Source organism: Ornithodoros turicata, chromosome 6, assembly GCF_037126465.1.
Source record: "Ornithodoros turicata isolate Travis chromosome 6, ASM3712646v1, whole genome shotgun sequence".
Taxonomy (NCBI): domain Eukaryota; kingdom Metazoa; phylum Arthropoda; class Arachnida; order Ixodida; family Argasidae; genus Ornithodoros; species Ornithodoros turicata.
Genome location: NC_088206.1, coordinates 59,570,058 through 59,590,952, shown reverse-complemented (window position 1 = coordinate 59,590,952; position 20,895 = coordinate 59,570,058). Strand labels below are relative to the sequence as shown.

Below are 20,895 nucleotides of genomic sequence, written 5' to 3'. Positions count from 1 at the left end.
ATGACGCCCACTTCTGTGTGGACAACAACGGCGAGCCGATCCTGCCATGACCCCCCCCCCCCTCTTTCACCACCACCACCACCACCACCACCACCACCTCCATTTCTACAGCGTGATCCAAAGTTTCAATCTAAAAACAGAATTTCACCCAACGAGAACGCCCGGTATAAACGACTGCACTGGGTGATACCGTTATCAACAGGGATCCTAATTTTCCGAGTAAAATAAATAAATAAATAAAAATAAAAAAGAAACGAAAAACATCCGCGCTAAAATTTGGAAAATTTCGCGTTTTCCCGCTTCTGTGTTTCTGCTGCTTCGTCATCCGTATTGCTTTCATCTTTTTGTTTGCTTGTGTTTGTTTTTGGGAATCGCAAGCCTACATCATGGCTAACCTCTGTGGTTAATGGCTCCTCTAACATCATGGCTACGGTCAGTCTCAAGTCTGCATATAGTAAACTGGCAAGGTCGCACCAGGCGCCCACAGCTCCCCATAGAGCCCATAGTTTGAGATAATTCAGGCAACACTGGACATACGACCAATGAAAATGCGTCGTGATGCCTAGCAGCCAACCAATCAGCAACCTCTCAGTTTGGCTCGGCTTTCGGCCAGCCCTGGCTGCCATTGACTTCTACTGGTTTTCATACCTGGCGCCCGTTATTCCAAAATAACTAAGACATTTTTGATAGGCGAAATACATATTTATTGATGCAACGTATAAACTCAAATGCTTGACTCATGTATTCACCGTGCGGACAGGACGTTTCGTTCCTTGAATAGACAGCAACCAAACCAAGTTCGAACTTGCAAAGCACACATACAGTCTACTTCTGGAGGCGAGCGAAGTCCACGAGTGCGTGCGTTACACAGATGAGCATCTTCTTCTCATTCTTGCGATGCACCGTAGGTCACACAGTCACGGGAAATACTTTTGGCGTTACGAACACTTTCTTCTTAGTCACTGTATTTGAAAATGCGACAGCGCTCGAGAGTGTTCCTCAGGCGTCAGCTCACCAAGCATTCCAGTTCCGACCCGGCAAGAATGCCCGTAGGTTGACACTTTATCGGAGATCAGTACATGGCCAGATTCACTATAGCTCACGAACAAACCCGCGCATACACTTCCTCTTTGGTCGTTGTGGTCAACCGACATAGGCGAGCCGCGGAGACGCAGCGACCTTGCTTGGAGCTGCCCGCCTGGCCGACTGCCCCAGACTGCCCGCGAAAAGTGAGCTGTCAGATATTTCGAAACTTTATCAACCAATCCCGGAGCGCGCATCCTCCTTTGGCCAATGGGCATCCGTCATGATGCCTGACGATGTAATACCACGTGACTGTGACGTGATTTTATTTTTCTACTGCCGCAAATGCGGGGAGCTGTGGAGGCCTGGTCGCACATCTACGCATAAACCGTAACGTAATATTAAAACGGTTAGGAGCAACTAAAGTTATTCGAACGAGAACTTTCGTGTTTTTTGTTTTTCACTGCGGCATGTTCTGCAACGAATAAAATGAGCTCCCGCGAAAGAACGATGAGCACAGGTGACCTATACAGAGCACGCGCAAGGCTCTATTCCGCACACCTTTAAAAAATCCTCTCCTCGTGCAAAGAGCGCATCGCCGAACGAGAGGACGTCGTGACGTATCATGGGCTCCGGCACGTGACCAGTGGCGTAGAGCGCGTGAGCTGAGAAGGAAAAAAAAAAACACACAGGAAAGGGCAAAAAGCCGCTTCAACGTCACGCGAGAATCGTGTCTGTCGTTCGCGGCTGCTTTCTCGGACGGTTTTTGGAAATTGGACGGCGCAGTAGGGCGAAAATATGGTGCATGGTCACCCCTGGTGGACAGCTTCACGGATGAGGCAGAAGAAGTGCAGCCTCTTGCACGAAAGTTCTCGTTCGAAAAAAAAAAAAAAAAAAAACATAATTGCTCCTGACTCTTTTAATATTACGTTTCTGATTCCCTCATCGCGGGCTCCTTGACAGTGTGTTTTTAGTATTTGTTTTATTTCCCATTTCGACGTACATGAACCGTAACACAGAATCGTTGCAGAGGCTCGTAATATTAAATATAAATATGCTTTATTTTTCTAGCTCAGTTCGTGATGTATACCACCACTAACGTCAGTACATTCAACGAACCGCGCACATATATATCATATCACAAAATATCACAAAAATGTTAGAGGCACGCTATCTCAAAGCATTCGACGAAAAGATTACGCAGCTGCATTAAAAGGTCAAAGCTCTTTTGAATAGGACATCGATCCTTATTGTGAAGGGGCTCATTATTTAATTCCCCACATCACCACCGGCATTGGGGTAGAGCATCGCCCCTGGCGATGAAACTCCCCCTTCATCATCTTAAAATAAAGTTGTTGTTGTAGGGAGCATCCCGGCGGCATCCTCCTGGGTTAGACGCTGGCGTTGAGGCCGGAACAAACTTCCCAGCTTGCTGAAGCTCCGCTCTACATCAGCAGATGAGACCGGGACTTGCAGCAACGGTATCGCAGCCTGGGAGAGCTTGGGACTACGTAGAGCTAGGCCTTTCCGAAAGACTATCGGATGGACTATTCCGGTGCTGTGGTCTACCTGCCTGTAGACCGCCCATTCCTGCCGACATTTTTCGGGGAAGTGTAGCAGACGTTTTCTTGTTGTGTTAGCATGTTACGATCATCTGTCCCAATTCCCCCGGTACCTGGAACGTACAAGGCTCACGACGGAAAAAAAAATCACGATTCTCAGCAGCACAGAACGAGTTCTGCGACTACTGATTATTTGCGCGCTATTTATACAAATGATAAACCCGCGTTTTTCCGTGAAAAGTATCGAAATCTGCGTTTCTCCGTGCCCAAAATCAAAATCCGCGTTTTTCCGCGACCAACGTTGAAATTCGCGTTTTCCCGCCTTTCCTTTTTCCTTCTTCGTACTTTTTTCTTTGTGTGTGACCACGGAATCCTATAGGACCCCTGGCTGAAAGAGAGAGAGAGAGTGAGAGAGGAAGTGAACGCCTTGCAGTGGCCATTAACACAAATGCAAAGTGTAACAAAAGGTGCATCCCTCATTTTCAACAAATAAAGAGAGAACGATGTTATCCGAAACAATGGCTGAGTAAGGGCGCTTGTTGTTTCTAGAGCACGTAAGACAACAAAAACGGAAAAGTTCAGGGGGCCCTCTTTCCGTTGGGAAGGCCCACGAGGTTTGTTTCATTAATTGAAGTTCGTGAATAACTATTTTATGATCAAAATTAAACTAGTTACATGAACTTATTTTATTTAGCCCGACACCAAAACGTTACGCCGAAACGTTGCATGAAATCCAAAGAGAAGCGATAGAGTTCAAGCTTGTTTCATCACATGCCGAAGCAATACACAGAGTCAAACAGGTACCCTGCAATGTTGTGGGGTTGCGCTCCCAACATAGGATGTGGGTGTACTTGTAGCTTGTCGACATGTGCCTCGAGGGATTTGACGACGATATACGGGGGCAACTGACCAGCAAGACCACTCGGCTAGTCTGGAGTTATCACTAGGCCCCCTGCCAATTGCGATGGTTCGTGCCAGTAGGTACGCACTAGAGTCACTAAATAGGGAGCAGAGTAGCGACACTGAGCCCAGGTCCCCCAAACTCACCTCGGAAAAGCGTGCAACGAAGAAGGCCGCCACTAGGGCCACTAGATACCCCACTGTTGCCGTTCCGGATCACTTCAGCGCGCTAAGTTTAGCGGCAAAATGTTTTTGTTGTTTCTGCGAATGAATCTACTCTTTATATGTCCAAATAAAACGCGTATAACAACTTTCTCTGTCGTGTTTCACTTTTTGGTCCCGTTTTTAAACGTGTTGAGCGATCGGAAGGATCTAGTGCACGGCTGCGTGCATCACATAGCGCACCTGTCGTACCAGGCGCCGCAGGCGCTGCAGTCGTCCATTTCTTCTTCGGTGACTTGGCCTGGCTTCAACTGGATCTTTAGCGCGCTACAATCCACGCAAGCCAACGTCTGGTAACAATGGGGTATCTAAGGGCGGCCTCCTGCATTGCACGCATCGGGATAGGAACAAATACATGGGAAAATGGCGACCTTGGAGCATGGAGGAAGGAAACACAAGGAGCGGCTCTTCCCGCCAGACAAGCGTAGCCACCCTCTAGCGGTCGCTCGAGACAAAATCGCCATTGCTTCCTGTCCACCACGTGATCCCCTCTAAAGTTTCGGTTTTGCAAGGCTTTATTTCTCGCGCTGCTCTCCGTATGATTTTGGTTTTTGAAAGTAATTTATTGTGAAAATGTGAGCACCGTCGTAGAAACGCCGTATGGTAATGCATTCCTGTCCCGGCTGCGGCTCTCAGCTCTGTCACGGGAACGCGTTTTGTTCGTAAGTACACGGTAACTTGCTTTAGTCGCCCGTGTGTCTTCGAGTCATCTTGAATTGTTCATTTGGGACCTCAAACTCTGCCGCAGATTCATTTCATATCTTCTGTTGTTGTACAAATCTGATTAATGGAACGGCATTCTTTACCACTTAGTCCAGAAGGTACATACGTTGGAAGTAACCGTTGCCACACGTGATGTTTCCGGTCCCGCATACTCGGTTTGCGTTCTGCACACTGTGACTGGTCTTGTAATAGAACAATAAACACTCGAACACACAGAAATGAAGTGCAAGCACGCGTTCAACGTAATATTGCCATCTGAACTGCGACACAACTACAGCTCGCGTCGTCTGCTTTGCTGGAGCCATGCTGTCTGGAGGGTCACGTGAGCGGTCACGTGGTAGACAGGAGCATCCCAGAATGCAATGCGAGGCCGGCTACGCTCGTCCCGATAGAAAACTGTCGGAGGGGCCGCTCCTTGTGTTTCCTTCCTCCATGCCTTGGAGGACCTGACTGAGCCATACCAGCGAGCGAGCCCGCCATCTTGGGTCCGGCGCGGCCGCGTCGCCTAGCAACGGGAGGCCAATCTCCCCTCTCTCCGCCGGAGAACAGCGCGCAGGCGAGCCAGCTCGCAACAGAGGAAACTGGTTTTGGATGGAGGGACTCAACATGGACGACGCGTTCTAGGAAGGAGAAACCACGTGACACCATCGGCCCAATCTGTGACACCGAACGGCGGCTCAGGCGCGGAAAAGGAATGCGATACTCTGTACCCCTATTTAGTGAGTCTAGTACGTACAACATCTGATATTCGCCAGATTTGCTTACGTTGAACCGTCCGTGTCCTCTTTCTAAGCACGGTTTATATCGTGTTAGTGAAGGGGGGGGGGGGTTGTATCTGGCTGATGCGTTTGCGCTTGTTTCTGGGTAGGCTGTTATGTGATGCGTCTCCTCTTAGTAAAGTGTTTGGTGTGCAAAATGTGACAATGGGATGTTTTTAGACTTAGACTAAGTTATGGGACGCGACGAAGAAAAAGAAATCAACACAGTCCTTTTTTTAAAGTGTATTTCGTAATAGAAAACAGAGTTAGAGCGAACATATGGCAGATACTGGAAGATAAGATAGCGGTAGACGAGTTGCAGATATTGGAAGAACATGGAATGGAATGTACAGTTATTGCTGCAATGAACACGTGACTTCAAATATAATTGCTTGAAAGAATGTATATGTTTATACCTAAATATAAACGGTCAATCCCCACGCAATGCAAATCACGCTGGTATTACTGTATCCACATTTGTGGGTAGAAGTCGTTATGCCAACCACCACTTAATAAATCGAATCACGTCCGATGATTAGCACAATAAACAGCGAAATAAAAATTTTGACAACAGGTCATATAAAATTGAGATAGTCATTCTAAACAAATGGGTTCGGCAAGACTACTGTCTTCTGAAAGGACACATTCAACAGTGAGGCCTTCTTTAATATACACAAGCTTTCACGTTGTATAGTCTACATTGCTGAAAGCTTGTTTGTGTTAAAGAAGGCTTCACTGTTGGATTTCCTGCACACCGTTACTATTTTAGACGTTGGCTTTTTTATTTACCTCCCTCTGCTGAAAGGACACATTCAAAAGGAAGAACGGTGCCTGTAAAGCTGGCTCTGCCTGTGCTACCCTGTATAGGTGGAGAAACGAGCGTTACAGGCAAACCAGCCATCTCGATATTTTTCTTTTTTTCATGTTGGTTATTGCCGATTATTATTCTTTTTTCATCGTATGGCAGAAAAGTGACTGTCGTAATATGAAGTGTACAGACACAGACAGATGGAGAGAGGGACGCAGAGGGAGAGGGAGCAATAGAATTATTACTATGGCGTATTGTGCCGACTTCTGGGGGAACGGCGATTAGGTATGGATTGGGTCGGAACACTTAAATTGGACCACAATTATTGCTAAACATTACCTCGTCTTACGCCACAGACGCATACTCGTACGTGATGTTGGCTTCAGCTTTTGTTTTTCCGCTAATTTCAAGCGACGAAGCAAAACGTTCTCTCTTGTTTCCTCATCGTTCCGATCCATTTCCTCCCGAGCTCTAATGCCTCGCCGTCGACCGCTAATAACCGGCAGTGTGTGCGCCCGTCGGTTACGAGGGAAGGATTCGCGGTGCCGAAAACTTTAAAGGTATTCGAGGAAAAGACGCAACCACACCGCTGCTATTACACCAGCCTCGTGGGCCCCGTATGTATTAGTGTCATTCAAAACAACGCAACCAATGAACGTTCCCGTGGTTGTGGCATAATTTGGGGCAGTACTAAAGTGCAACACACTGAGGTGAAAGACTACAGCTCGTACCTACTGTCTAAAGGGAAAACTTCACTGCATAGCAGGCTCCCGACCAATCGGCACTCCTAGTGATAACGTCGTCTCCCGTGATTTGTTGAAAATGGCAATCGTGCACCTCCTGTGACACTTTGAATCTGTGTTAGTTGTAAGAGAAAGGAGAACCACACAGCCTTCTCCACAAAATTAGAAGCGGTAACGGTTGTATTTTTTGCAGGGGTTCGGCTAAGCACAGATGAAAACGAAACTGAAAATGACGGGGGTAAATATTGTACAGGGGCTCGCCATCTTGCTCGCAATCGGTGATCAGTTCAGGACATGTACGTATAAGCAATGGCTAAATAACGCTGAGCAGAGCCAACACTACCTAGGTAGAGAAAGCCTGCTTGCTCGTCTACTTGACGTAACAACTAAGAGTCAGCCAATCAGGATCGTGTTTTCAACAGTGGTAGCCAATCACGAGCGTGCTTTCAGCGGTCGTAGCCATGAAGACGAACCACTGTCTTCTGCGAGTTGAGATTGAACGTCCCCGTGTATACTAAATGGTAAAACTTTAACATAAAGCGCAAAACGGCCCTATATATTTCTGAAGACTGATTTTCATTTCATTTCATTTCATTTATTTCACCTTAAATGCCCTTGCGGGCTTTACATAAGAGAGTGGAGTAAATTGACAAAGTAATTCGAACATTTTCGCACAAACATGACGCAAACCTGAAGTTACAAGAAAAAGAAAAATAATAATTGAAAATAAAGGAGAGCCACAAAAAGTTAGACACCGTACATAATAAGTTATTAATGCAAAAAAATATGAATACAGAAGTGAACCTTGTAGTAAAAACACATTAGCAAAGAATATATGTTGACAAATGGGAACGAAATGAAGCACTGTGTAAATGAAATGTTTATTAGTGATTCGGGTAGACCATTCCATTCGCTTATTGCTAGAGGTGGAAATGAGTTAGAGTAAGCTAATGTTCTGCATTGAGGACGTCTTATTTTGTATGGAAATCTCAATGGATCTTATTTTCTGGAAAAGGTGTTGCACTTTTCGTCTACAGATTCAGGTTTACAGGTTCCAAGTCAGTGTCAACCGTTTGCGAGTTCTCGAATTCGCAGAACAGGCGAATCGCAATAGCAGACGAATTCTGACTTCATATATCCACCTAGCGAAGGAGGGAGAGGAGGCAACAAGTAGGCCTTCTATATCTAGGTGGCGTTGACTGAGGTGAATGTTATTTGCTATTAGTATTATTACGAGAAGAAAAAGGAGAAGGAAGAAACGAAGCTCGTGGCGCTCTGGGTCTCAACAGAATTGTTTTAGCACTGAGGTGACATGACCGATCCAGAACGCATACCGTTCTAGTATTCGTCGTTCATAATGGAACAGTGCGAATTGCCACGCCCCAACGCGCCACGGTTATTAACAAGAACAATAGATCAATAACAAACGACGTAGCGATTAGCGTAGCTTACTCGGGAACTGTGCTGGCAACAACGACATCCGTGACGTCCCTCTGAATCATCACGTGAAGCAAAAGGAATCTTCAGACAAAGCGAATTTTCGAATTTTTTGGGGGCTGTCGAGAGGAGACTACGTTCAAAACATAGGAGGCACAATGGCTATAATTCTGTAGCATCCCTGCTTCAAAGGGAAGCGATGACTGGGCCTAAAAAAGGACCACGAACAGTTGTGTGGCTGAACTTGAAGGCAACCTTGAATAATTAGGGACCGGCACACTGATCGTAGTCAGAATGGGAACGTGGACGGAATGGGAACGTAGACGCGACGTTTTTTCATGATTTTATACGAGTGAAGTCGTTCCTGCCTTCGATACGACTACATACTGCAACAATATAAATTTTCGGGAATTTCGCGACCGCCTTTTCTTTGTTGTTGTTGTTGTTGTTATTGAGAAATTCAAGTCCCGCGAAATATTGAAGTCAGAAAACTAGTATAACAGAAAAGTAGCTTCATTCAAATTTACAACAAATAAGATTCACAAATTCCAGCTGTGTCAGCGTATGCAATTTATTGCAGCATTCGAACTCTTTCGGCACATCGTGCAACATTTTAAAATGTTTTTCTTTGTTAACGCTCATGTTCGTGTTATGTTTTAACCACAAAACTAAAATCCCGCGAAACATATTCCCTAAATATGCCTTTCGTATTAAGAACGCGAAATTAACCACTTTTACGGTATTACTTCAAATTTCTCGAAAACGACTCCTCTGTTATGAACGAAAACGTTACAGCTGTGTTTCTATAGGACTAACGAATAAAATTTGATTTCGGAATCGATCAGATTACACCAGCCGGAATTTCGTTCTTTCACCATGTTTTATACAACACTCTACCTGCAATTATAAAGCCACAAATGTTTTAGTTTTTCTCTCTACATCTATCTATCTATCTAGAAATGGGAGAGAGAGAAGGCAATTTCACGTCGCGCTGCCAAGCAAGAAGCCAAATTTGACGGAGAAACCGATCTTCTATTACAACGCGGTGCTACCGTCGGGCGATAGATGGCAGTGCCGTTGCTTTCCTGCCGCAGAGAAAGTTTCGCAGCTAGATTCTGACAGAAATTCAGCAAGCTCGTTGAATGAGCGAAGGCGCTAAATTGCTTATCAATATTAGTGGGAAGCGAAGAAATGGTTACTTAGAAGCAATCGATACGGGGAGAACTGTGATTCGACGCACCGCCTTCGCAGATAACGGAACGGTCCTCCGATAATTAACTCAAGTTTGACTGCTTCGTGAGGATGGATGGCTCCTTTTTTTTTATCTCCTCCATTATGCCGTCTTCTGATTGATGTTGTTGTGACTTGAACTGGAACGCTTTCTTCTGCACCATGCCTGTGCCCATTGTTTTGTGAAAACCATTATCTTATTTATTTTACCGTTGCGCTTAATTCAGTTTCTACTCCCTCATCGTTGTTATGCTTCTCCCATTAACCCATTCACATTACTGTTACAAAGTTTCTTCTATTACTAAGAAGCTTCTCACACTGCGACAGTTGTAACAAGTCTAGTATCCCTTTGTTAAAGGGTGAACTCAACAGTGAAGTGCAGTCAGGTGCACATGGGTGAACATGTAGCAAGATCATGTTCACTCTTGCGGACAGTGAGGGCACGACAATTATCTCGGCTACGCGGTAATGTTGACAAAATGTTGAGAGACTAGAGATTATTATGCTGCACTTGTACTATATGTACCAAGGTAGATGCTGATGACTGGCACGTCAGGAAGGAAAGCTAAGAAGTTCTCTTGATCTGGTGTTGAATTCCACGAGAGAGTGTAAAGTTTGTTTTGTACTTGCGAAGCCAAAACGAATGTGAACATGGGACTGCGGGATGACCCTTAAAGTTCCTGTACGAATTAAAAATTATATTTATTTGTATTTCGCATTACAAATTTATTTAACATTTATAAAATATTTCAATATAAAACATCTTTTATAAAATGTTTATATTTTTTTGATTCTGTGATAGCGCCGCGAAGCAACTGTGGATAGGTGGGGCGTACAGATGTGGACAGATGGAGAGAGGACAGCAGGAAAGAGTGGGGGACAAGCGGGGTGCTTATAAATGTTTTGAAATGTTTATGAAATGTGTATGAAATGTTTGTGAAATGCTTTATAAAACATGTTTTATGTTTATTTTCATGTTTATGTTTAACATGTTTATGTTTATTTATATTTATTTCCATTTCGTATAACAAATTTACCTCGCTCAGTACGCTAAGTACGAACCCAGTCAGTGAACATTACACGTTTCCACCTGTTTTAAAAATGTATTTATTTTTTGTTATAATTTTCAAGTTACCCGCAGAACTTTATAGTTCGGAGTCTCCGAGAATAGGTGTCGTCATCGAGAGCTCCGGGGCTGTCTCCTAGTAAGCACGGTCGCCGCTCTCCGCCCCACGTTGGAAGACTGCCAGAAGCTGTGATATGGGGAAGGCGGCGCGGAAATCGACCTTCGAAGAGCAATGCTGCCAGATGCATGTTAGATCGCGGACTGCATGACATCATACTTTTCAAAACTAGAAATTAATTTAACGCTGCTTCCTAGTCAAAAACTTTGGAAGAAGACTATAGAGGGATAGCGGAAGCAATATTTTGGGGTGTATAACAATATACAGTGTGACAATGTCATCGTTCGACAGAATTCCACATATTTATTTTTTAAATCAATCCATCAATAAATAAAATTCTGAAGACACGGGACTCGGTCCGGAGTGGTACTTTAACGGAGTAGAAACAAACACGTCGTTCCTGCAGGAGCGTTTGACTCTACTAAACAACTCTCAGCCGAGTCCTTCGCTCGAAATCGACGTACTTCCAGAGCTATACGTATTCTGTCGTGAGAACTCGTACCGAACCAGCGGACCCGGGCCCACGGGGCGGAGCAAGCACGAGAATCTCCTGATCGGATCGCGTGGCGTTTCCGTAGCGTTCCGCCAGGACGGTCACGTGTCCCCGTTCTACCCCCCACGCCTCCTTCTTACATGTGCCTCGCAGCAGGACGCGAAGAATTCCGCCGCTGGAGGGCTCGAAACAAATCATTCACACATTTGAGCTCACGTTAAAATAGCGACAAGGGAACGCCCTCGTGTCGTCACAATGTCGTCACACTGACGTTGCGCATACGCCTCTCTGCGCGGGAATTTCAAATCGCGCCGATTCCAACGATATGCTCTTCAAGTCGACTAAAAAACAGGGATTCGGTAAGTTAGGGAATCACAAAAACCTACGAATTGATACTCGGAGAGTGAAGACTCAATTTGATACTATTGGGTAGTAATCTGAAGTTGAAGCATATCACGGTTGCGTCGGCTGTCATGGTGTGACGGTCAGGGATATTCCCGGCACCCTCTAATACCGCCAAAAATCTAGCAACACCCCCAAAACACCTATCAGAAATGCCAAAACAGCCCCCAAAACAGCAGGTATGGGTGCAGCGGTTTACCCAGAATTTCTTGTTTTTTTTTTGGGGGGGGGGGGGGAGGGGTGTGTTAGGCTCCGCAAGGGGGTGTATTTCAGAGGTGGGGAGTAATGCATTACAAAGTAATGCATTACCGGTAATGCATTACTTTTGAGTAATGAGTAATGGTAATGAATTACGTTTTGCCAGCAAGTAATGAGTAATGGCAATGCATTACATTTCGACTGAGTAATGCAGGGTGGCATTACTTATTACTTTTGTCGAATGTTCATTGCGCCACGTGAAGATTGGGAACCATCCAGGTTTTGGCAACAAGGAAAGAGAAAGGCGCAGCCTGGGGAATTCTGCACAGTCGGCGGTGTGTGTCACAAGTGTCTACATGATGATATCACCGATTTTCTCTTGTGCGCATTTGGAGTAAAGCAAAATCAATGAAATAGAAGCATAGCCTCTATGAGGGTAATAAGTAACAATTGCTGTAGGGATTCACTGTTTTGGTATGGTACCGTGTTAGCTTCCCTTGTGCTGTCAGAGGAAGTTTTTCTGCCAGGACAGAACTGTAGACTGGGCCTCATCCGCCGGCTCCATAATGCTAGAAAAGGCATCATCTGCAATAAATCTTATCTATAGCTTTTGCCTATCAGACTCGCTTCTGCGGGGATTTAGTGGCACCGATTTGGGGATACTCGGGTGGCTATTGCCTATAGCAAAAAAAGCGAGGAAAAAACTTATGCATAGCACCTTTGAGGCTTATGCCCTAAAACGTAAATGTAATGCCAGAGTAATGTCATTACTTCGTTAAAGTAATGACATTACTAATGCATTACTAATATCCAAAAAGTAATGAGTAATGTAATGCATTAGTTTTTTATACAAGTAATGGTAATGCATTACAAAATAAAAGTAATTTCCCCACCTCTGGTACATGCTTTTGACGAAATATTGCGCAATCTTACAAAATTTTAGGAGGGTCTCCTCCAGATTTTTTTAGGGTGTTATGGGGTATAGGGGGTGGGGGGTCTGGATAAATCACTGTATGGGTGTCACCCCCCCCCCTTCAGGACACCACCACCCCACCAAGATGAAAATCCTGGTAATATCTCTGGTTGACAGTTCCTGCCGGAAGTGAAGCGTTCCACTAGCCGAAGCAACAATTACCTCACATTCGATTAACAATTCACCACTGGAGCTTGTAGCGGCTCAAACGATGTCAGAGGCGCAAAACCTGTCCTGTCAGCAAGCGGCACAAATTTCATCATTCATCCGATAAGGCGTCTTATACACGCTATTCTACAGGTATCCGTAACGAAGACCACTTTTCCTGTGATTAAAAATCATATGAATAAAAAGAAGCGCGTTCTAATCGCAACAGCTGCGCGAACACACGGGAAAAAAGAAAAGACAGATGAAAAAAAAAAAAAAAAAGACTTTGTTGGCTTTTGTTTGCCGTACGCTCTTGCGATACGGATTAAGTCTCCGTCGTCGGATTTTCCAAAAGACAAACTCTCCACCCTCCGAAGAACAACAGCGACGACGGCAAAAGGCTTTAACTGTCAGCCCTGTATTTTATTATTATTATTCCACGAAGGTGTTAATGAAGTACCTCTTTGCTTGATTGTGTTTCTCGCCTCTTTCTGTTAGTCTTGGATGATTAAAAGTAAAACTTTGCCTCTCGTTGTTCTTAATTCCGGATTTCCTCTCTTCTTTTTTCCCCTCTCTCTTCGTCGTTGTAGGGATATAGGCGTGTGAGCGGTGGAATGGGAAAGGGGACATGACGGTGGTGTTGTTGTTTGTGAAGCTCTTGAGCACCGGCGACGGCGAATGTCAAACGACGGCGAATACCCGGACGTAACGGAAGATAGAAAAAAGAAAAGAAGAAGGGGGCAATTGAGAGGCGGCGAAGCCCGATTTTTAACACCAACGTTCTGAGCAGAATAGAATGGTGATCGGGTTGCCTGAAAGCATCCCGTTGACCTTATTTCCTCTTATTTAAAAAAAAAAATCCGTGTTAGCGCCGCGAGGCAACTGTGGCTATGAGCGGCATACAGACGTGGACAGAGGGAGAGAGGACAGCAGGAAGGAGTGGGGAAAGAGGGGTTAGTATGCGTCCTGGGCAGACTTCAGAGGTAACTGTGCCGACATTCGTCTGGAAAGTCTTCGGAAAACCCAGGGAAAACCTTAGACAGCACAGCCGGTGACAGGATTCGAACCCGTGTCTTGGTGTAAAAAAAAAGCGATCATCCTAACCACTGTGCCACGGGAGATGGTAGATTTCCTCTGAATGAAGTGACATTTCGCGGAACATGGTTACGTATTTTGTTATATATATATTTTTTTTCACGTTTATTATGGTTCATGGCGCTACGTACAAGAATGACATGAGTGAATGAATAACAATAGTTACATTATGTACAACTCATTGAAAACTGCTGCACATTAACATAATACGGCGACAAAATGAGACTAATGCGCGTTACAAAAGCAGACTCCACAACAACCCAAACGTCGCGAAACGTTACAAACACAAAACCCCACATGAACAAGGAAAAGTAAGCTTAGTATAATAAGGACACGCAGAAGAAGTAGGAGCATGAGGACATGAGCAGGACTGACTGGTAAGAAAAAATTAGTAGTCTACGGGGCCCGTTCGTAAGAGATTGATGACGTTCAGCCACGTGTGCGCAGTTTCATCAGAGGATGTGAACACTAAAAAGTGCGCTAACGAAAACACCACGCGACGGAACATGGGCCAGGAGCCGACCGGTGGCTCATTTGGGTCATATATATGTCGAGCTACCCACAGTGCGTATAACCCCAACAGGAGTAGGATGTCCAGAGGCAAATCGCATCCAGGCCTGACAGGAAGGAAGCGTATAGTACGGGAATTATTATGATTATATTATTATATGTTATATATATTATATCAATTAGGGACCGCTGTTTCGAAATTCTTTAATAGCCGCTCTTATTCTCTTATTGACCTATCAAGAAATAAATCCGTGTTCCCCTCAGGTATACATGAAATGCTCAGAATGAAAAAAAAAAAAAAAAAAAAAAAGCCACAATACGTTACATATCCACGGTGAATACACAAGTGCCCTGTTCTTTTGTATCGTCTTGAGTTCCCACGGACTTTCAATTAGACCTCGAGCATTTCTATCCTAATTCGCATTAACCTCCGTGTTTACTGCCTTAACTATTTCGAATTACCACTCCGGGGTACAGCAACGTAATATTACATCAAATAGGTACGGCATAGATATACGATGGATGCATCACTAAAAAAATCATAGAAATAGGTGCGCGCTTCCTCCGTTTATAGGGCGAATAGGGCTCAGCTTATTCATCGCTGGAATTCAGGAGAGCACTAACACAAGAAGGCACGTCGACAGTGGACGAGATTTTGAAAAATTGCTCCAAACAAGAAAAAAATAAAAAGTGTCCGAGCCGGATGCCATTCGTAATGGATTCGCTGGCCGTTCCACCGTCGGCGTCGTCCAAAAAGAAGAAAGAAGTGAGAAAGAAAAATTGAAAAAAATAAAAAATAAATAAATCGAAAGAGCAAAATCTAAAAAAGAGAGAGAGAGATGTAGTTCTCAGAAATCGAAAAGATGAGACGACGGTGTGAAGCTGCGCGCGACTACTATTATTTTCTTACAAAACACATTTCGTTTCGGGTTTTTAAAATTGAGGAACGCGCGCAGAAAAGGGAGAAGCATTGAAAGTGAACGACGCAGTCGGTATGAAATATGTGAAATTCCCGTCTGTTTGCTTCCCTCAGGAGGCAAACGCAAGTTCTAGAAGGACCGTTTGTCAGCAGTTTTCACGACGGAGCAGAAAAAAAAAGAAAAAAAAGGACGCTTTCGAATACCAGCGCTCTGTCATTGAATTCTTTCTAGTGTCCGCTTCATGGAAAGAAACTACTCCAATTTTTTTGTTAAAAAAGAAGAAAGGAATCACTCTTCTTATATGGTCGTTGTTGTAAAGCGGACAGAAAATTTCGATAAACTGCGTTCTTTCCGAAAGATACGGGACGACAAGCGAAAGACGCGCGTTTGTTGCTCTTCCTGTAAAGCGTGCTGTGCCACGGTAATAGTCTGTATGTGGCGAAGCTACATTCAACGAACGCCCGAGAGCTATCTGAAACTGCTCGCTTCGGAAAGAAGCAGACGACAGTTGTTGCGTGCGTCGATCGGGGCTGGAATAATTTTGCCTATAATGAAAATGCCCATAAAAATGTTTCTCATCTTTTATGTATGCGTGACTTTGATCACGATTTATGGCACGATAAAGTTGCGTAACGGGTTTTGCTTCAGAAGAAGGCAGGGCTGTGCGAAGGCTGCTATCGTTGTCAGGTCCACGCTCGCGTTTTGAACTGGCTACACTTTTAATTTGTCACGTCACGTGACTTCATAGTGACCTTCATAGTACCACCCTTCGTGTGAACTTTCTAAAGAAAGTGGTTTTTGTCAAAGTGCGCAGCGCCTTTGAGGGACTTCGGTATTAATAACGATCCAAATATTACAGACACTGTGGTACTACGTAACATTTGAGGTTGATTGATTAACTCCTGGCGACCGTCTCCAGTAGCAACACCAATATCGCCTTTATACGGCGAGAATATTAGGCAGTTAGCAGCATTAAGTTAAAAAAAATAAAAAGGAAAAAGAAAAGAGAAGGTAACACACAGAAAAGAAGGAAAGATATTGGCTCCCGCGAGACTCAACGCGCGTACACCAGGTGTGACGAAGCGGCTCATTAGTTCCAAAACTTTTATTAGCGCCTTCGTAGCTGTCTTCGTAGCCAGCTTTTTCAGCCCTCTCCATCATCTGCGACGTAAACAAGCAAAAAAAGCAAAAAACAAAAAAGAAAGAAGACGAAAAAACATGGAGGCCTGCATTGTGCGTCTGCGAACATTCTTCCCGCAAGTGATATTTATATCGTATTCTTCCGCCGTGGAAGATAACGATGACGGATTGGCCGCTCGGACGACAGTGAAAACAACAACAACGAAGCATCTTTTTAACTTCTTTGCGCGTAGGATGCGCCGACGCTGTTAGCCGTTGCCGACGATTCATCCTCGTTAGGCCTAGGCCTCCCCGGGGAGCAACCATCTGTCGGAATTAAGTGCGGCAGCTGAGAAATTAAGTCAGAGAAGACCACTGCTTTGCTTCATGTGCGTCTGCACGAGCTGCTGCGTGGCCAGTTCCAGCTTTCTCGCGAAGTGAAGGCAATCGGGAGCGACAGAGGCAATATGAGCTCGCTACTTCGCCGAAAGGCGTAAAATGAGTAGTGTATCGGATACAGATAAGATACCTGATGTGTATGCATCGCAGCTTTCATTTTCATGACGGAGACAGCAGTATGCAGTCGGAGAATGTTCCATAAACCTGAATTTGGTCTCTGACAGGGAAGGCGAAAGCTGGCTCATTCGAACTTGCTGAACTGCGGTGAGCCCCGAAGTGAAGGCCTTTCTTGTTTTCAGTTGCTACGCATTTGGTGCAGTGTGCCAAAAATGGTTAATAAATTTTTGTTTGATTGTTTGATTGATTTGTAAAATAACAAATGGAGATGCCATGGAATCAATTTATTTTTGCTTGCCCTCGGTGCTATAGTGTTCCTCCTCATATTTTGCCGTTGTTTGCTGCGCCAGAATTGCTTCTTTGAGCGGAGATACCGTGACAACTATTAAAGGGGCACTAAAGTGTGAAAAATTTTTCCTCGCGGAATGAAATATGCCGTTACTTTTACACCAAGGAACGAGATTCATCGGTTGCGTCGTTCGTTATCAAGAAGCGCTACAGTGCGGAGAGCCGCCTCGGATTGGTCACTTCAAACGATCTCCCGCGATGATTGGACACATCGTTTGAGGTGGCCAATGGAAGTTCGCTACGCATTGTCGCGCTTCTTGAGAAGCGCGTGCTTTCAAGCTGAATCTACTACGGTGAAACATCAGACGACGAATTACTTTGTTTGTTTTCATTTCCTCTTATTTTTGTTTTTCTTTCTTTTCCGTTTTCCTTTGCGTTTATTCTTCTTTCTTTTTTTGTTGTTGTTGGGAATAGCAAGCCGCCGTAGTGCAGGCTAACCTTTCCCTTGATTAAAAAAAACATATATTCCCCCTCCCCCTCCCCCTCAATACACATATTTCCGACTTCATTCTCGGGAACAGGCGTAACTACATTTTCCGCACAGAGCATTCCTGCTTTTCGACTTCATTCGGTTCATTTCACTTCAATTCAACCTTATTTCTATTATGCTTGTATGTAATGCCGAAGGCGGCCAATTGTAATTTCGTTTCACTTGCGGATTCGAACCTTAAACTGACTCGTTAACTGCATCGCACTATCTCCCCTTGAGTAGCTTCAAGACCTGAAACAAGTATTCGCTCGTTCGTGGTAGCTAAAAGGTCGTGCTGCAGACTCGGAGGTGGTGGGTTCGAATCCTACCACCGGCTGTGCTGTCTGAGGTTTTTGCCTGGGTTTTCCGGCACATTTTCCAGACGGGTATCGGCACAGTTCCCCATGAAGTCGGCCCAGGACGCATACTAACCCCCATACTCATTCCTGCTGTCATCTCTCCGACCGTCCTCGTCTGTACGCCGGCCATAGCGAGAGTTGCTTCGCGGCGATAACACAGAATTAGAAAAATGAACTGGGAGATATGATGCAAGTTATATATGAAATCAATGATAGCGACAGAGTTGTTTATTTAAGCTCGCCTGTCGCTACGCGCATGGTTCGCTATGCGTCGTTTATGAACTGAGTTGATGCATTCTCTTATGCAGCGCGATGTGTCCGAAGGTCTTTAGAAGACGTATACTTCTTATGACGGACCTTAATTAGGGCAACGCCACAGCCAAAGTGTCTCTCCGATATGACCTATCTACGTCTTGCAAATTTTCTTCTTCTTCCTCCTCTTCTTCTTTTTCTCTTCGTTTCTTCTCCTCTGTGTTTTGCCGATACGACATACGGGACGACAAAGTAAAAAAACCGGGCATCTTGGTGTTGATCTTGCACGATGAACTATGACTGGTAACGGGACAGAGAGAAGACACGACCTGTCCTGTCCGGTCTAGCACCTGTCGTGTCGTCTTCTCTCTGTCCCGTTCCCAGTGTTAGTTCATCATGCAATACGGGACAAGATCTTCACGAAATTGAATACCCCTAACAGCGCTCAACAAAAAGTCCCCTAAACATCCGATTTTCTTCCCGCCAAAGCCTCGAAGGCCAGTCTCGATAGACTAAGGCGTTTCACCGTCACTCCAACCTGGTCAAACTAATTTTCTCCCGGCAGGAAAATTACATAAAGCCCCCGCGTATTAACATTCAAAGCCAACCATCTTAATACAGAACCCATCCTTTGATTAGAATCCCACGAGTAACGCGTGACAGCACCGTGTACTCTGCCACGCCCGACCTCTCCCTCTCTCTCTTCTTGAAAGATACAACGCGTCTTCGCGTGATTCTGCCGCTTTCGTACAGCAGCGATCCTTAGAGGCAGCATCGTCATGCGTGCGGAAGACGATTTGAGGGAGGTTTGTCGACTGTACGAAGGAAGAATCGGGTAGTAAATAAACGGCCACCCTGGGTGTAATTAATGAACTCGCGTGGAGTTCATTAACTCTCTCTCTTTTTATCTTGTTCCTCTCTTATCGCATTTAAGGATTGTTCCTTTGTTTGTTAGCTTGTTTCTCGGGCTTCGAAGGGGAATTTTATGGAGAGCGCCTTCGTGTTCGCTCTCTGCGGATTGCTTGTGCGGAAATCTACTTTCGGTGCTGTTGGAAATGATACGTACGTGTCATTAAGCGGACCAAATGATGAAGTAAATTTTGCTGCATCGAGATCGGAAAAGTAATGTTTGACAAGTTTACTCAAAAGAATAGTTTCGAACGGGTTTTGTACACATGGGTGTGTTGTGCTTTACGAAAATGTTGTATACGCGAAGCTGGAACTTTACTGATTTCCGATGTCTAACCGTTAGCTTCCTAGACTAGTGAGTTGAAAAGCAGGAAAACGAACAATCCAGTGAACCTAGATTGAAGCTGATCGGAAGGCCCCGACATTTGGAATAGAGCCTGCTCCTATTCGAAATATCGGGGCCTCCCGACCTGGTGCTTCTGCTTCAATCTAGATTAAAAGTATTCTTAGTAGAGTTAAATTAGTGTCAGTATTGCTTGTACAGCATTGTATCGCATCGTAGTGTAACGTGTATCCGCATGTTTATGAAACATATTTTGACCACATTAATAAGTGTAACGCTCAATGTGATATGCATTATAGAGCATCTTACAGCCCGGGGGGGGGGAGGCAGGGGGGAGGAGGGGAATGCCTGTTTATTCGAAGAAAAAGGGGAATGGTCGGTTTAACGCAAAGTCGACTCGCTATTTTATTGAAAAGAAAAGCAAGAGCGAAAAAAGAAGAAAGAAAAGTAGAGAAGAGAAACTCGTTGGTTGATTCTCACTGATTCAGACAAGTCCATCACTAACGCGGTTCACCAATTCAGGTGCTATTCATAAGTTCGGTTTGTCGCTGAGTACTGCTTTTGTCGCACTCCCCTGTGCGGGGTGAATGTCGTATACTCTGCCGAGTAATGTCACTGAAGGAAAGACTGTACATCCCAGATGGGGACCCGTCTGACAGTGTCACCAGGAGGTATATGCATCGTTCACAGTTCAGTAGGAGATGTGGCACACCCTCATATACTGTATAAGTAGTAATTTTCGCGAGGACCTATTTTTCGCGTAATTCGCGAACGCCCTTTTTTCGCGAATTTAAAGTCCCGCGAAATATTCGAACCAATGACAGAAAAATACGTGAAAGAAATATGTAAGAAATTTGACCCAGGACGCTGAGGCAACTTATGTATGCGGAGTTTCTTACGCTGTTACACTGCATTGCCTCGTGAAGTGTTCACTTCGCCGCTGCAACTGGAGACTGTAGTCCCGCCTTGACGTACGAATCCCGCGCGGATGTAAGCCTCCCGTGATTCCCGTTCCTTGTAAGCCTGGATCATCCAGCAAGCGCGTATGCACTCTGCCACGCGTATAGACCTTTGGAAAAGTTGTCGCATCACTACCAAGTGCCAATCGCACCTGCTCGGTGCGATGACAGGAATGACGGGAGACAGGGCAATTGGGCAATGGCACACATACGAGCAGAGTTGTACGTAACGCGTTACTAGTAATTGCGTTACTTGTAATCAATTACTTTTTTCAGTAATTTTTAAAGTAATC

General features: G+C 44.9%; 1 long non-coding RNA gene across 1 annotated transcript; it reads right to left on the bottom strand.

Moving 5' to 3' along the window:
• Positions 1 to 2,065: 2,065 nt before the first annotated feature.
• On the bottom strand, positions 2,066 to 3,631 carry LOC135398118 (uncharacterized). Its single transcript, XR_010424006.1, has 2 exons — positions 3,390 to 3,631; positions 2,066 to 2,973 (listed from the first exon to the last, which is right to left on the bottom strand). It is a non-coding gene; the product is annotated as an uncharacterized LOC135398118 (long non-coding RNA).
• Between the last annotated feature and the right edge of the window lie 17,264 nt (positions 3,632 to 20,895).